This window comes from Sus scrofa, chromosome X (genome assembly GCF_054392235.1).
Source record: "Sus scrofa isolate SSC_HxYL_T2T_F1_AM1 chromosome X, Sscrofa_HxYL_maternal_Yorkshire_Landrace_v2.0, whole genome shotgun sequence".
In the NCBI taxonomy this organism is placed as follows: Eukaryota; Metazoa; Chordata; class Mammalia; order Artiodactyla; family Suidae; genus Sus; species Sus scrofa.
In genome coordinates, this window is record NC_139401.1 from 100,905,841 (window position 1) to 100,922,876 (window position 17,036).

Sequence of the window (17,036 nt, forward strand, 5' to 3'; positions counted from 1 at the left end):
TCCAGTCTAAGCTACCTTCCAGGGTTGTTACAATACTCTGGTATGCTAATGGACAGGAACGGACTTAGACAAGTTTAAAGCGAACACACTTATCCAACACAAGCAATAATTACGATTGCACAGAGTGAGCATTTGTTATTTGTCTTCCTACTATGCATTTCTATCTTGTCCCTTCCCACCAGTCCTGATTCCCATTTGGGGATATATGTAGTTTTGAGGCAGCTGACTCTATCCCCAGGTGGGCCACATGGCCTAGGATAAGCAAGTCACTCCTTTCATCTCCTGGCCACAGTGATTGATTGGCAGTGGGCATGTGGCCCACGCTGTTGAAATCCAATTGAATTTCAAGACCTTGGCTGGGAATACTGGGCGCCTTCCTTTTTTGGCATGAATGGGATATTATGTGGCTCTGGAAGTAGCAGCTTATTTGTAAGCAAATGTCTCCAAGTTTGCTTACAAATGGAAATAAAACTTCTTAAAATACTGCAAAGCACTAAGCAAAATGGATGGGTCCTGAGGTTGGATTGGTACATATCTCTACACCAGATGGAAATGTTCCCCCAGAAAATGCCCTGAAATGGATTGTTCAAGGTTTTCAGCAGTTCCACACTGCAAATGATGTCAGCTGCTCATTCTTTGAATGAGGAAAAAATATATCCACTTTCATGCATTTGTTTCCTGATCCGTAGTTGACAAGAGAAAGAATCCTGGAAATAAAATTGTTGCAGGTGCCTGATGATTCCAATCCTTTCACCACATGTGATGAAATGGAGCCCTTGGTTTGTAAAGAATGCCCCTCCAGAGGGTCATGGGCTTCAGAATTGAATGCCACAGGGGAACACGAGGAGACTCAGCCCGCAGTGTCCTCTGCTCAGCACAACTTCTTAGATTCTCAAGGCTGAGTCTGTGGAGCAAATGCTTTTGAAGTGATACGGCAGCCAAAATGCTAACAAAGAGGGTTACATTCATCATCCAAACTGCTGGTTCCCTTTAGTGTCTTCTAGCTAGAGTACTTTAATACCCTTAAGCTTTCTCTGTACAGTTGGTTTCCCAGATTTGGGGTAGCCAGGCAGGAAAAGGGAAGAACAAGCCTTGCAGCTCTTGCTTGTCACAAATATCATCAGAATTGTCCAGGATGCCTATCATGCTTACTGGGAATGATGGAGAATACAGAGATTTGAAACATGGGTCATGCCCTCATTCAACAGACTGCTTAGATAGCAAGATAGGAGATACAGAGTCACTCATCATGTTCCTTCCAAAAACATTATTTTTGATTTTGTTTGTTTGTTGTGCCTAATTTACTCTTACTTATCCTCAGCTCAAATATCACTCCCTCAGAGATGCCTTCTCTGGTCAAATCTCTATAATACAAACTCTCACAGCTCCATGTAAATCTCTTTTGCAGCACCGATCATACTTGTATTTTACATTTACTTGTTTTTACATTTGAGGTAGATAGGAAATGATACCAGAGGGAAACTGGGATCTTTGAAGATAAAGGAAGAGCAACAAAAATGGTAAATATCTAGTAAATACAGTAAACTATACATCTTCCTCTAAGTTTAAAAAACTCATAATGGTTGAAAGCCAACATTATAACACTGTCTGATGGAGAGTCCAATAAATATAAATGGAATACACATAATAAGACTCCAACATATGGAGGGGAGTACATATGGACTCACATGATGGTAAGGTCTACATTCCACTGGAAGCAATAAAATAGTAATTATAAAACCAAAGTTGTGGAAAGTCAAGGAGATATATTTTAATCCCTGGAGCAACCACTAAAAACATAAAGAGATTCCTTTAAAAATCAATGGCTATGCTTTCTATCATTTTAGTTTGCCTGTCTGTTGAATTTAAATGAAGCTCTTTATATTTTTAGTGGTTGCTCTGGGGTGGTTTCATAACTATATTAGTTTATCAAAATTCAGTGAACAGTACAGTTAAAATGGCATGTAAATTATATATCAATAAAGCTTATTTAAAAGCTATAAAATGAAAAAATAAAAGCTATAAAATGCACAAGGGAAATAAAAAACTCAATAGATAAATTTGAGTGGAATACTAAAAACATTCAAATGATCCAAAAGAAAGCGGGAGAAGAGAAACGCTGGAACAGTTTGAAAAATTATTAAAATGGTAGACTTACATGCACACACATCAATGATTACATAAAGGTCCAAAATGTACTAGTCCAAAGATAGAGATTGTCAGAATGCATAAAAACACAAGACTAAACAGTGATGGTAAATTTTGTGTGTCAACTTGACTGACCAGAGGCTGTCCAGATTAAACATTATTTCTGATTTTGACTGTAAAAGTGTTTCCACATGTGATTAACATTTGAATCAATGGATTCATTAAAGTAAATTGCCTTTCCCAATTGACATCATCCCATCTGGAGAAGCCCTGAATAAAACAGAAAGTAGAGGAAGGAGGAAACTGCCCTTTTTTTCCTGCCTCGCTGCTTGCGCTGGGACATTTAATTGCATATTCTAGCCCCCAGACTGGGATTTATATCATTGGCCACTTTGGTTCTCAGGACTTCAGGCTTAGATTGAGGTATATCATCAGCTTTCCTGGGTCTACAACTTGCAAATGGAAGATTGTGGGGTTCTCAGAGAAGCCTTCATAATTGCAAGAGCCAATTATTCATAATAAATTAATTAATATCTCCTGGGAGAGATATACATTAAAATGGTTCTGCTTCTCTTGAGAACCCTGACTAATACAGATTTTAGTACTAAAAGTGGTCTTAGAGGAACAGAATCTTAAGAATGAGTTTTCTGAATTGGTTTTGGGGTTCCTGGAATTGGTTCTCTAAACGATTAGATTCAAAGATGCTAATAACTCTATTTCTTGGAGGAAAGAGACCACTGATAGTACGTGTCATGAACTGTTAATAGAGAAACACAGAATATCTGCATGAAATGTTTCTATATAACTACTTGTGAGATGAGGGAGCTAAGTATATGGTACTTTCAAAAAATTGTATATGATACTTTCAAAAAATTTTTGAAAACTAACAAATGTAAGGACATTGGTTGGCTGCTCCTAATATCACTGGACAAAGTGGTGAAAGAAAGGGATGAATTCAGGGACTCAAATTCCCAGCTCAAGCACTACGTAAATGACCTAAGAGCTTCTATGTGTGCCTTAAACTATACCCTTATCTCCTGTAGCCATAGGGCTGAAATTGCTGAAAATCAAACAATGGAACCTGAATCTCATCTTGCAACTGGCTGAATTACAATTTGAGTTGAACTCTCAAGCCTCACAGGATTTCTACTGTTAAAGTGAGGGCATTGGAGTTCCCATCGTGGCTCAGTGGTTAATGAATCCGACGAGGAACCATGAGGTTGAGGGTTCGATCCCTGGCCCTGCTCAGTGGGTTAAAGATCCGGCATTGCCATGAGCTGTGGTGTAGGTTGCAGACGCAGCTTGGATCTGGAGTAGCTGTGGCTCTGGCATAGGCCAGCGGCTTCGGCTCCGATTAGACCCCTAGCCTGGGAACCTCCGTATGCCATGGATGAGGCCCTAGAAAAAGACAAAAAAAAAAAAAAAAAAAAAAAAAGTGAGAGCATTGATTAGGAAAGAATTGGATCCTATAAATTGGGTTGAGGATATGTGGAAAGACCCTGATCAAGCTGGGAATATTGAGAACTTAGGTTCTTCTGATGATTCTTCTTTATCTGTGGAAGAGGTCTCTCCACGCCCAGTGGAAGCAACCTCCCCACCCCCAGCAGAAGTGGCCTTCTTAATCCCAGTGGAAGTGGCCTCTAGATGCCAGTGGCCTATCTACCCATGGAGGTTTTGGCTTTTTCATCTCCATCTGAGGGGATCAAGCCTGTATTACCTGAGGAGAGTGTAATGGCTTTCTCTGAGGCAATTGCCATGCAAGACAATGCTGGTTCTCCTCAGAGCCCACCCACACTATCTCTCTTTGCTTCTGGACCTATAACTAGACCCAAGTCCCAGCAGGCTCCTAAAGGTGTGGTACAATGTGTGATCCATTTGGAGATGCACTACACTCCAAAAAATAGACTACTTGAGTTTTCTGATTAATATTGACAGATATCTGAGAACCATGTGTGGGAATGGATATTAAGAATGTAAGCTACTGGTAGAAGAAATGGAAGGTTGGATCTGACTGATCTTATTGACATGGGCTCACTGAGAAGAGATACTGCAGCTAATGTTGCAGCTTGGGGAGCTAAGTCTCTAACACTTTGTTTGTTTCATTGTCTAAAACATGGGCCAAAATGTGGCCTGCTATGAGCAAATTGGAAATTTTGGTCCTCCCTTGGTTTAATGTAGAGGAAAGGGCTCAATGGCTTAGGGAAACTGGAATGTCAGTGTGGATTTGTCACTTAAGACCTACTCGACTAACCTGGGAGGGTACAGAAGACACATATTTTACTAATATTGTCAAGAAAGAAATTCATGGAGGTGAGTCCTGGCATCTTTAGAAAGCTTTGTGATTACTATTCTCTAGAGTGATCTTAAATTGGGAACTATGGTCACTGAGCTGAGAAACCTAAATGCAATCAGAATAATTGACTCCCAGGATGGCAAGGGCCAAGTTGTGCACTCCACCACCAAAGGCAAAGTGGGCATGTTACCACAATAGACAGTAGAGTCAAAGCAGCAATAGTTTGACTCATGCAGTCCTATGGCTTTGACTAATTGATCCTGGTGTTCCTAGAAATGAAATAGATAGGAAGCCTACTATCTTGATTTACATAAGCAGGAATGTAGGATAAGTGAACAAAAGTCTAACTTGAAACTTCTAAGGGCCAAGAAAGTCATGGACCTTCAATCAATTCCCAGACTTAAGCCAGTTTATAGACTCAGAGCCCCTTGAGAAAGAACCCCCATATACTACTGAAAATGTATACTGTTAATCTTTCTCCCAGCCTCTTCCAAAGGGACCTATGACTTTTTATTAAGTTACCTATACTTCAAGGAAAGGAAATAGTCAGATTTTGGGGGACTACTGGATACTTGTTCTGAACTGACAGTAATTCCAGGAGACCCAAATCATCACGGTGATCCACCAATCAGAGGAGAGACTTAGGGAAGTCAAGTGGTCAATGGAGTTTTATCTCCAGTCTGTCTCACAGTGGGTCCCTGAGCCAATCCTGTGGTTTTTCTCTAGTTCCAGAATGTGTAATTGCAACAGACATACTGAGCAACTGGCAGAAACTCTGCATTGGTTTCCTGACCGGCGGATTGAGGGCTATTATGGTGGGAAAAGCCAACTGGAAGCCACTAGAACTGCCTATAGACAGCTTTAGAAAAATAATAAATCCAAATCAATAACACATTCTGGAGGAATTGCAGAGATTAGTACCACCATCAAGGACTGAAAAATGCAGGAATGGTGGTGATTCCCACCACATCCCCAGTCAACTCTTCTATTCAGCTTATGCAGAAGGTGGATGGATCTTTGAGAATGACAGTGGATTAATATAGGCTTAACCAGGCCGTGACTCTAATTGCATCTGCTGTACCAGATGTGGTTTCTTTGCATGAGTAAATCAACCCTAGTGTCTTGAATGCAACTATTGACTGACAATAAAGCCCACCAGAAGTAGTTTGCTCTCAGCAATACACCTTCACTGTCCTACCTCAGAGGTATATCAACTCTCCAGCCCTGTGGAGAGTTTTAGTTTGCAGGGATCTTAATCAACTTTCCCTTCCATAAAGTATCACACTGGTCAGTTACATTATTGGCATTTTGTTGACTGTACCTAATGAGCAAGAAAGAGCAACAACTTTAGCCACATTGATAAGACACTTGCCTGTCAGAAGGTGGGAAACAGATTAAACCTCAGAGCCTCTTACCCCAGTGACATTTCTAAGGGTCCAGTGGTGGGGAGAATTTTGAGATATCACTGCTAAGGTCAAGGATAAATTGTTGTATGTGGCCCTGCCTATAACCAAGAAAGAGATATGATGCCTAGTCCTCTTCCAATTATTTTTTTGTCTTTTTAGCACTGCACCTAAGGCATATGGAGGTTCCCAGGCTAAGGGTCGAATCAGAGCTACAGCTGCCAGCCTACACCACAGCCACAGTAATGTGGGATCCAAGCCGCGTCTTTCACCTACACCACAGCTCACGGCAATGCCAGATCCTTAAACCCACTGAGTGAGGCCAGGGATCGAACCTTGCAACCTCATGGTTACTAGTCGGATTCATTTCTGCTGGGCCACAACAGGAACTCCTATCTATCTATCTATCTTCATATTGTATTGGTTCTATTTTCCTAGAGAAGCCTGACTAATGTATCGACCATGTGTTGTCTACATGAAACCCACTTAAAGTATAAAGACACATATAGGTTAAAGAGTAAAAGACGGAAAATGATATACCATGAAGACACTAAACAAAAGAAAGCTGGAATAGCTATATTAATATCAGATAAAGTAGACTTGGGAACAAGGAATATTATCAGAGATATTGAAAGTATTCCATAATTATAAAGGAGTCAATTTTCGTTAAAGAATTAACACTTAAAAATGTGTATGTATCTAACGATAGGACTTCAAATATTTGAGCAAAAATTTATAGAAGTAATGAGGAATAGACAAACCAATAATTATTGTCGGAGACTTCAACACTCCTCTCAGCAACTGATAGAACAAGTGTAAAGAAAATCAGTAAGGACACAGAAGACCAAAATAACATTATCAACAGTTGACCTAATTTCCATGTATAAAACACTTCTCCCAACAACAGGAGAATAAACATTATTTTCAAGTGCACGAAGCACGTACACCAAAAGAAAGCATATTCCAAGCCACAAAACTCACCTTAAGTCATTTAAAAGAATGGAAATAATGCAATGATAACAGAATGAAGCTAAAATTCAACAGCAAAAATATATAGAAAATCTCCAAATGTTTCAAAATGAGAGAATATACTTCGACATAAGCCATTGGTCTTAGATGAAGTTTCAAGGGAAATTTTTAAAAATATTTTGAACTGAATGAATGAAAATAAACATACAGCATGGCGTTGCTGTGGGATGCAATTAAAGCAATGCTTAGAGGTAAACTTATAGCAATTAATGCTTATATTAGAAATAAATAAGATCTAAAATCAGTAATCTAAATTTCTTCTTTGTGAAACTAGAACAAGATGAGCAAATTAAACCTAAGTTAAGCAGAAGAAGGAAATAATAAAAACAAGAGCAGAAATCAAGGAATCTAAAAATAGAAAAGCAAGAGAAAATCAGTGAAGCCAAAAGCTGGTTCTTTTAAAAGATCAATAAAATTGACAAAACTCTGGCCAGATTGACCAACGGAAAAAAAGAGTAGACAAAAAATACCGATATCTGTAATTAAAAAAAAAAAAAGATATCACTACAGAACCCACACGGATGGAAAAGAAAATAGAGGAAAATCACAAAGAACCCTTTGCCCATAATTCTGCAACATAGAGAGAACAGAACTTGAAAGGTTCTATATGAAGAATTGAGTATGCTGTTAAGAGTGCATAGACCAGGGTAGCCAGAGATAATTCATTAGAAAGGATTACACAGCAGAGGTGGCAATTATAAGTCCTTCTGTTATTGATATCTCACTCAAGAGCTGGCATATTGCTAATTAGCCGATTGCCTGTCAAGTCTTTTCTCTGGGTGAAACTAATGTCCTAGTATGATGAATGTTCGAAATGGGCTCTTCTTTGTAAAGTGAAAAGTATTCAATATGTGTGGATTAGCTGTACTAAATTGAAGACACTCCTTATCTTTGCATGAACAGAGTATAAGAAACAACCAAGGCTTTTATCATATTAAAACCTCCATAGGCTGACACGAGTGAGTTGATCTCAGACGGGTTCTGTGCTCAACCATTAGTTTAGGAGGATTTCCGACTGCACGATGCCAACTAGAGGATATGTGCTGTGCCTTTCATGAGATGTGCTCAGAGCACTTAAAAGGACAGAGATCTGGGGCTTCATCAAGTTTATAGGCCAGGTTTCATGATGTGTTGTTATGTACATTGCGCTAACGGATAATGTCTATAGAAGGCAAAATTTTATCTAAGCCCTTGTTTTTATTATAATCTGGGGTGGAGAGTGTAGAGGAGTAGCTAGACCTCCTTAATTCAAACTTCTTGGCCAGCTATCATTATTTATCAAATAATAGTTGGGCATCACCAAGTGAAGTAGGTCAGTTTACATCAGCTAGGTAGGATGCTAACCATTTTGGGGTTCATTAACTCATTTATTTCTCAAAGATATGTTAGGGGACTGGAGCAAGTGCCTCAGGAGCAACAGTAAGATGAGGCTCAGAGAGATGGAATGACTTACCCAAGGTCATCCAGTGAGCCCAGGGACCCAGGCTATCTGATTTTAATGTTGGTGTTTTAAGCACTTCATTCTACTTCACTACCTGATTTTTTATCATCATCTTCTCAGGATATACAGATAGTTGATAGCAATAAGAGTCAGCCTTCTGTGGAGCTGAGGACAGCTGAAATTCATACGGATCTTAGAGATACAAAGAGCTCAAATATGGGGAACTTAATATGGCAACTGTGCCAATACTCCTGATGACAATTGTGGTATTTTTTTTCAAATAACACCTTACCGAGACATAATCCACATATCATGAAATTCATTCTTTTAAAGTGTACAATTAAGTGGTGTCTAGTATATTCTGAGTTGTACAACTCTTCTCTATCAGCTCTGTTCGAGGGAAAGTGATTCTTTAGTGTTTGTGGTAGTCAAACTTTGATTCACAGCTTGTTGTTTGGCCAACTTTTCTTCCCAAAGTCAAATCCTGAGTGTTCCACGAACTTCCTCAAGCACTGGTCTTTGTGGAAGTCATCAAAATGAGCATTTCGGGTAACCCCCTGAAATGTGAGCTTTTTTTTTTTTCATTTTTTTCCTTTGTAGGCTACTAACTAGCCCTGCCCAGACAGACCTCCTATGGAAAACACATCTGTGAGGTACATGGGAGAAACTCCACCCTATCCTGCTGGCACAAAAGTATCTTCAGTATGAAACATGCAAAGAGATTAAACTTCCTGTTTCAATCATTTCTTCTGGTTAAGACAGTGGTTCGTAATCGGAGGCTACAACTCTCAGGTGACCCAGGGAGTTATAGTGAGGGACCCGCAAATCTGCCTGTGGACTGAGCATTGTCTTTATTTTGGATAAATGTGTCTTACACATACTTACTACTTATTTATAAGGCAGACACATCTTCTGTTGTGATTAACAAAGCACGAAATCTTCTAAACATGTGGCTGAATTCCTAGGAAGCTTTTTCATTATATAGTTTCTCAATCAGCAGATACAAGAAGTACAATGACCATCAGGGGACAATCAGAGAAAGTGTTGATTCTCAAAAGAAGTCATGTGGACTCAAAAGAGTTGAGGAATCACTGAGTTAAATAACAACTCTGTTTCATAGGATACAAAGTTTTCACTTGGTAAGGCATCAACTTAGCAGTCATTAATATGATAGTCTGAATTCACTGGATTGCTTCAGGGTAGCTCACTAAACAATTCCATCCTAAAAGCAGAATGAGGATCAAAAATGCCCCCACCCCCACCCCCTACAAAGGTCTTGTAGACCAAAGAGGTCAGCCTTTGGGCTTCCATGTGTGCTTAGGGGAAATTGATTCTTTTTGTTTTTTTTTTTTTTTTTGACTTTTTTTTTTTTTTTTTTTGTCTTTTTGCTATTTCTTGGGCCGCTCCCACGGCATATGGAGGTTCCCAGGCTAGGGGTCGAATCGGAGCTGTAGCCACCAGCCTACGCCAAAGCCACAGCAACGCAGGATCCGAGCCGCGTCTGCAACCTACACCGCAGCTCGCGGCAACGCCGGATCATTAACCCACTGAGCAAGGGCAGGGACCGAACCCGCGACCTCATGGTTCCTAATCGGATTCGTTAACAACTGCGCCACGACAGGAACTCCAAAATTGATTCTTTTTGTATTTATGACAGAAGACAAACTTTGATGGATTATTTTTTTAGCTGGTACCACTCTAAAGAGCCCAACCCCACATGTTCTCCAGCTTCTTTCAGTGTTGGAAGACCCTCAAGGGGAAACAAGAGGATGCTGAGTGCCAGGGATGGAAGGTAAAAGGGATAAGGGAGCTGCCAAATATGAGACCAAGACCAAACCTGCCCACTTAGTTTGCCGGGAGCGCAGGGAGATTGTAGTGTGTACCCCAAACTTGAGCAGACTACGTTAAGACTGCTTTTTGAGCTTCTCCTTTCCCAGAATCTTCTTCCCCTATACTTGCTTGCAAAGCTTTCCCATCCCATCCAACCCAGAGTCCCACTTTCTATCCAGAGCTGTTTAATCAGCTTGAATTGTCTTGTGTTTTTCTGGAGGGGTTCCCTCTTCAACATTGCCAGAATGTCTCAATATTCTTGGAGCTTGTCCTCAGTTTCCAAAACTTCAGGGCGTCCCATAGGCCACAGTTCTGACTTCAAATGCACGTTGACCTTTTCCTTTCGACCAAACATCCTCCTCCTTCCCCATTGCATTGCATCAGAGGCTCCTCAAGCCTGTTGTCTTGCTCCAGGCATCCCCTTGCCTGTGGCTTGGGGTTAATATCTGGTCCTTTCCAATCCCACCCCATGTGATTGTGTCTTTGTTTCAGATCCAGGAGAGTAATCATACTCAGACTGGGCCTCCACTAGCCAAAGCAAAAGAGACATTTGAGGAAACAATTGGCCATTCCCTGCAGAAGGGGGTTTTGGGTTGCCTGACAACCAACTGATTGCCTCAATTCTCCTTTCTGCCTGACATGACCTTAGGGCCATAAATGGCTACTTTCCTTGGCACTAACAAGGCAAGCATACAATGACTTTGGTTGCTTGAGAAGAGGCCATATCCCAAGAGGGATATGCGACTCCAGAGAACTTATTTTCTTGAATTACCAAGTAAGAGGCTCCTGAGAACTGGGTTAAAAACTTTGCCCATCTGCCTTTCTCCAACTTCTGTCTTACTGCCACCTAGTGGCATATAAGGAGCGGTGGGGTGGAGGGCGGGTGCAGTCAATCAGTGGGTGCATTGTCTCTGGAGAATTTGAAAACATAACAGAATCGCCTAAAAATTAGTCGGACTTATTGTCACCATGCTCCAGCAATTCTGAACAAAATGATCAAACACTTCTCAGTTTGATAGGCCACTGCCCGCACAGCCCCCATTCCAGCACCTAAGCAGTCACCTCCTTCCCCAGGAGAGCCATACTAATGCTGACTTTTCAGGTAATACTTCAGATTTATATCTTTCCCTTCATCAAAATTTCCCTATCTTGTGCTTAGGGCTCTGCTATCTACTTTCTTTGGTGGAATTTCTTTCTTCTTCTTCTTTTTTTAAAGTATCTATATATTTTATTAAGGTATAGTTGATTTACAATGTCGTGCCAATTTCTGCTGTATGGCATAGTAACCAAGTTTATATATAAACGTAATCTTCCATCATGGTTTTTTTTTTTTTTTTTTGTCTTTTTAGGGTCATGCCCACAGCATATGGAATTTCCCAGGCTAGGGGTTGAATCAGAGCTATAGCTGATGGCCTAAGCCACAGCCACAGCCACAGCAACTCTGGGTCCTTAACCCACTGAGCGAGGCCTCGGATTGAACCCATATCCTCATGGATACTAGTTGGGTTCGTTTCCACTGAGCCACAATGGGAACTCCTCTTCCATCATGTTCTATCCCAGGTGATTGGATAGAGTTCCCTATGCTGTCCAGTTGGACCTCATTGCTTATCTGGTTGTCCCTACCAGAAGCACCTACATTGTAACAAGGGTCACCTGAAGAATCAATGCTCTAGTCCACTGCTAATTCAAACTCTTTTAAAGCAGTGACACCTGGGAGTTCCTGTCATGGCTCAGTGGTTAACGAACCCGACTAGTATCCATGAGGATGTGGGTTCAATCCCTGACCTCACTCAGTGGGTTAAGGATCCAGCACTGCAGTGAGCTGTGGTGTAGATCGAAGACGCAGCTTGGATCCCTCATTGCCGTGGCTGTGGTGTAGGCCAGCGTCTACAGCTCTGATTAGACCACTGACCTGGGAACCTCCGTCTGCAGCTCCGATTAGACCACTAACCTGGGAACCTCCATATGCCGAGGGCGCGGCCCCAGAAAAGGCAAAAAAAGACAAAAAGTAAATAAATAAATAAAGCAGTGACACCTGGTTTTCAAACAAAATATGGTGTGGAACCCCAACTCCTAAGTCTTCTTTGACCCCCTCCTTTAATGTCATTTCCTCAAGGACATCCTTGCCCCTCTATGATGAGGACAAGCCCCCATGACCTACACTCTCATAGCACCTTGGACTGATTCCTTCCTCCCACCCATCAGATTTGGAATGACTAGTTCAGTGTCGGGATTCTCTGGTAGATTGTAACCTCAGTGGGTGCAAATGCCAGGTATCTTGTTTACTCTTGAAACCCCAGAACCAAACGTGGCCCTCTCTAAGTGTTCTGTAAATAGCTGATGAAGGAAGGACTCTTCCCGTTGGATCCCATAAGCACATGAACACTGGAAATAACCAAGTCACATGTCACACTGTGGCTTTTATTGACATTATGGCCAACAACAACTCCAGACCATCTTTCAGGACCAAAAAAATGGCCCACTGGTGTTTGCTACCTTGTAGTCAGGTGATGACATCTTAAAAGTAAAGGCAGCAACCACAGCTCTCAATTTCTAGTGGGTATACTTACTCTTCTGCTCCTTGGCACCAAAATCAGGCTCTTTCTTTCTTTTTTTCTTTTCTTTTTTTTTTTTTTTTTTGTCTTTTTTAGAGCCGCACCTGCGGCATATAGAGATTTCCAGGCTAGGGGTCTAATTGGAGCTATAGCTGCCAGCTTATGCCACAGCCACAGCAATGCCAGATCCGAGCCGCATCTGCGATCTACACCACAGCTCACGGCAATGCTGGACCCTTAACCCACTGAGGGAGGCCAGGGATCGAACCTGCAACCTCATGGTTCCTAGTCAGATTCATTTCCACTGCCCCAGGACAGAAACTCCAAAATCAGGTTCTTGATCTTACTAAATCCTGGCTGATGTCCTATGGGGACATGCCCTGTCCTTTTCTATACCCTTTCTGTACCAGGGCATCCCCTCTCCTTTTCTCCTTTTAGCTCTCTGGGTGGGCAGTTCCTTCAAAACCGGGTTCTGCTCCACTTCCTGAAATAACCTGAGCATCTACTGCTTCCCCCTTTCTTTGAACTAAAAGATCCAAGAACAAATGGTTCACCTAAAAAAAAAAAAAAAAAAAAAAAAAAAAAAAAACACCTGGAATTTACTGTGCATCTGTTACATGCCAATCATGATGATGGGCCTTTTACGTGCTCTCGTTTAAGTCTCACCACAACCCCAGGAAGGAGGGATTCTTCTTACTCCCATTTTACAGATAAGGCAGCTGAGATTAAGAGATGTGGGAAGCAGGGAAAAAGGGAAGAAATGTGCATTGTTCACGTGTATTAGCTCCCTGTCTCCTCCTGGTTTCCTGATGGAAGTAGATCCCAGTAAGGTTTGAAATTCTTTTATTTCATTTTCTTTTTCATTTTGTCAAGTCTTTGAACAGAGGTAAACATCTTGATCACAGGATGGAAAATGGCTCAAGCCCTTCTTTAGTGTTTTCTCAGGCAGATACTCAGACAGGAAAGGTAGAAATAGGCTTGCTAGCTTTGTGCCGCTTACTTCTCCCCCCCCCCCATATCACCCCCCCACACACACCCCCAACTCCCTCCTACTGCCTCCGTTGCCAGAGGTTTACACTTACCTGCAATTTTGTAATTGGGGAATTCATTTCGAAGGTGATAAAGAGTAATAAAGTCTCCCAAAGTGAAAAGCTATCCGAGGGTTAGGCAATTCTCCCTCACTTCGCTGAACCTGCTTCCTTCCTAAGACCCACCTCTGCTGAAGGACCTGAGGTTCTGATTGCTGAGTGAGGCTGGTAATGGTGGAACATAAGGTTCTTTGAGGGGCAAAGCAAGCCTGGGTCTGGGATGGCAAAATGTGAAGAGGGGATGACAGGACGGGGGACCCGAAGAGTGCATGAGATGCAAAGGAGAGAGAAGGCTGGCAAGTACAGGCTTTACCTTCCTGGAGATTTTGCCTGGAGCCTACCCTTTGCCTCCCTCTCACCCATCTCACCCAGAAAAGGAAAAGGAAACTGCCTGCTCTCTCCTTCCTAACCACCTGTCCTTGCCCCAGGACAGAGCTTAAGCAGGTACCAATCAGTGTTCTACGTAACTTGACCATGTGCAGGGTTCAAGAGCTTGTGGGGACTGGCCTGGGGATCTTGAGTGTCAAATAGAAGGATGTTTCTTTAAGCGAAATGCATGCTGGTCTCTAAATGTGCAGCCAAGGAGTTCCCGCCATGGCGCAGCGGAAATGAATGACTAGGAACCATGAGGTTGCGGGTTCGATCCCTGGCCTCCCTCAGTGGGTTAAGGATCCAGCGTTGCCATGAGCTGTGGTGTAGGTCGCAGACGTGGCTGGGATCCCGAGTTGCTGTGGCTGTGGCGCAGGCCGGTGGCTACAGCTCCGATTAGATCCCTAGCCTGGGAACCTCCATATGCCGCGGGTGCGGCCCTAAAATATACAAAAGACAAAATTAATAAATAAATAAATTTGAGGCCAATATTTCATTCCTAGATGGGAGACCGCTTATACTTGGAGGCAACTCAGAACTCCTCTTGTCTATGTTAATTCGAAGCCAGGCCTTGGGTCTCTCATACTGTACTGTCCATCTTGTGAAGGCTCCATATTTGGGAGTCTGATTTTTCCCGCACACACAGAGAGGTAAGTTTTATATGTACTACAGTGATTCGAAACCTTGCATTGCAATATAGATAGTATATATGGAAATACAGATACTGCTTATCATCTATAATATTGACGCCGAAGCAAGATCCTTCACAGCTGTGAGGTCGATACCACAAACGCAGGGACATCTTTCTTTAAGTACTAAAACAACCCTGTGTGTAAATCCAGTATTTATCAGTGATTTTAAAAGACACCTCATGGGAAATTGTTTTGCAAGGCAAACAAGCGCTTTTTCCTTTGTATTCGTTAACCCAGATTTGATTCCTTTTCCTTAGGGACAGAGAAAATGTCCTGAAGGCCGGCCTCGCCCCTGGATATTTAAGTAATCCCTGGACTGCTTTCCTTCCCAACTGGAGAAAGAATCTCATCACATTGACTATTCACTTGGCAAATATTTATTGAATGTCTGGAAGTGCTGGGCACTGGGTTCCTGCCCTCTCAGAGCTCTCCAGGCTCAGCAGGGAGATTGTGGCTGAACAAATGCTTCACATTTTAACACATGAAGGCATGTAAAAGGTGAATGCACTCTATGTCCTCGTCTCTAAAATAGGGTCAATCATGGGACCTATCACGTAGGGCTTTGGTGAGGCTTGACTGGGAAAACATGCATGTCAATTGATGACCACAGTGACTGGCACGGGGTAAGTGTTTTGGTTGTTATTTCCTAGGGGACCAGCTAACTATGTCTGAAAGAGGTGGGCGAGGTCTGAGATGAGCAATGTGGAGTATTAAAAGACGAATCGGTGTTCGTGAAGTAGCAACATCAGAAGATGAATGTTCCAGGCAAACAGAGCTATGTGCAAAGGCACAGAAGTACCAAGGACACAATCAGTACCCAGCAAATGGATGTGGCCTGGTTGGAGGATACAGTGCATAGGGAGAAAGGGAAAATGGTAGCAAACCAGAAGGGGAACAGGCAAAGCTCCAAAGAGGAGGGGACATTTGGACTGGGTCTTGAAGGATGAGTAGGAGTTTGCCAGACAAAAAAGAAGGAAGATTATTCTAGTGATGGGAAAGCACAAACAAAGGCAGCAAGTTGTAAATGTGTATGAAATATTTGGGAGACAGTGTGCTATGGCTGGGCCTCTGCATTCAAGGACTTCTCTTTTCTGCTTGGAGGTTTCTGAGGTATCTAAAATTGTCTGGCAGACTGATGGGGTGGGCCCTCTGAAGTCAATTTGCATGAGGGATTCATTGGGGAATAAAAGTAGTATATATGCACCAAAGAAAAGAGGGCTGAGGGGAACGGATCCACATCTGTCTTACAGGCTTATATGGGCAGACCTCAGAGGTATTGCCAGTTCGATTCCAGACCACAGCAATAAAGCAAATATCACAATGAAGCAAATTACATGAAGTTTTTTTTGTTTGTTTCCCAGTGCATATAAAAATAATGGTTACTCTATACTATAGTCTATTAAGTGTGCAATAGCATTATGTCTAAAGAAACAATATGCATATCTTAATTTAAAAAGACATTATTGCTGGAGTTCCCATCATGGCTTAGAGGAAATGAATCTGATTAGTATTCATGAGGACGCAGGTTCGATCTCTGGCCTTGTTCGGTGGATTAAGGATCCGGCGTTGCTGTGAGCTGTGGTGTAGGCCAGTGGCTATAGCTCTGATTGGACCCCTAGCCCGGGAACCTCTATATGCTGCAGGTGTGGCTCTAAAAAGACCAAAAAAAAAAAAAAAAAAGACCTTATTGCTAAAAAATGCTAATGACCATCTAAGCCTTTGGTGAGTTCTAATCTTTTTGTAAATTACAAGTAGTATCAAAGATCACTGATCAAAAATCACCATCACAAATAAAATAATAATGAAAAAGCTTGAAATATCATGAGAATGACCAACGTATGACACAAAGACACGGCATGAGCACATACTTTTGGAAAAGTGGTGCTGAGAGACACGCTTGAGGTGGGGTGGCCACAAACCTTCAATGTATGAAGCAGGCAATAGCTGTGAAGTGCAATAAAACAAGGGTGCTGATGTTCACCAGAGCGTCTCTACACCGGCAATTGAGCCCTGAGAAGAGCAGAGCGTGGAATCTAAAAGGTTAGTAAGGGCTTGTTTCCGTGAAAAATTCCGGGAGACTCCGAAGCACAAGAAGACCATGCTTTGGTCCACATAATACGCACTCAACATCCATGCATTCGCTGGTTTAATGTAAGAAGGCAGAGGGTAGCATCGCATCCGGAGGGAG